The sequence below is a fragment of the Artemia franciscana genome, chromosome 18 (genome assembly GCF_032884065.1).
Source record: "Artemia franciscana chromosome 18, ASM3288406v1, whole genome shotgun sequence".
Lineage (NCBI taxonomy): Eukaryota > Metazoa > Arthropoda > Branchiopoda > Anostraca > Artemiidae > Artemia > Artemia franciscana.
Window position 1 is genome coordinate 24,183,751 of NC_088880.1, and position 1,434 is coordinate 24,185,184.

The window sequence follows — 1,434 nt, forward strand, 5'->3', positions numbered from 1 at the left end:
CTCTGGCAAGGGAAAAAAAGGAAAAAAAAGTGGCTTTTCCACTATTTTTTCAAAACTTTGAATCGGTTATTTTCTTAGATAGGACAAAAGCACAGGATGGCTGGACCCAATCTCTATTGCACGTACTGGCTGAAGGGCCACGAAACAGAGATCAGCACCACCGGTTTGGACATTGAGCTCTATGTGTTGTTTTCTTTTTTTTTTACCTAGCCACTTCGTATGGAAGGAGTTGCTGTATAAACTTTGGAAAGGGCTCATTTGTCTAATCAACAGTTCTAGGGTGATTTTTAGAGTCAAAAATGATTGGAGGGTGACAAAACCCCCTACCAAACCCCTCTTTGATACCCTCCTCCTAACACATCGAATTGAAATTTTTAGATAGCTATTTCACTCAGCATAGTTGAGAGATCCAATAAGTATGCCTCTGGGGTTGACATAACTCCCCACCCCAACAACCCCTGGAGCAAGGGCTGTAAGTTGTGCAATATGTCCACTGTTTATATTTAAGATTTGTTATAAGGAAGGAGGGGGTCGTTTGATACTGAGTTTCCTAAAAGGCTAAGGGTGTATGTGCATACAGGTTGTCAAAAGTGCATTTAAAAGAAAAGTCCGTGTTTCACTTTTTTCGTATCAACCACTCTCTCTAAAAGTAGAAGCCCCCTCCTCTCCCCAAGCCCTTTTTGAATAAATTTCTAATTTATATTAAAAATCTAATAGTCTATCCTTTTATACCAAATCAATGCCTTCTATAAATGGACAATCCTTCCAGTCATTTTCAGGAAATCTCTGGAGAATTTTTCCCGCTCCAGTTGCTCCTCTCGCAGAATGGTTTGGCTCTAAAAGAAAAAAAACAGAGTCATTGAATTGAAACTAAATACCTTTTTACTAACTAAATATTCAAGTTAAGCCTATTTGCAACTCTTAAGTACGAAACATCAGTCAATAAAACCGTGCTTTTTCATTTTGTCTTAACCGAAAGTCAATAGATTTTATCAAATTTTCACAAAAGAAGTTTTTTGAATAAAAGTAAAGAGCTACTTAAAATATAAGAGGAGCAGAATTCAGATTCACATGGTAATTCAGGATTAAAACAACAGAGGCTGTCAATAAATAAGAAAATTAGATACAAACAGAGCGATACATTAAATAATCAATTCGAACAAACAGAAATTACCACAGATAGTAGTAGGGCTAATGTCCCTTATGCCTTCTAAACACCGAAACGTTATTTGCGATTTACTAAAAATAATTTTAATTTCGAGTTGTGAGCATTTATTTGTCGTAATATCAACCCAAAAAAGAAAAAACGAAAAAAATCGCAATAATAGCCAAAATCACTGAAGAGAATTAATGAAATGTAAACCGATATAAATATATATATATATATATATATATATATATATATATATATATATATATATATATATATATATA

The 1,434-nt window shown here is 34.0% G+C and overlaps 1 protein-coding gene across 1 annotated transcript in view; it reads right to left on the minus strand.

Moving 5' to 3' along the window:
* Positions 1–830, minus strand: part of LOC136038787 (myotubularin-related protein 13-like) — a gene marked incomplete in the record, with an annotated part of 128,046 nt that extends 127,216 nt beyond the window's left edge. The window contains 1 exon segment of the mRNA XM_065722164.1: positions 733–830.
* Positions 831–1,434: the final 604 nt, after the last annotated feature.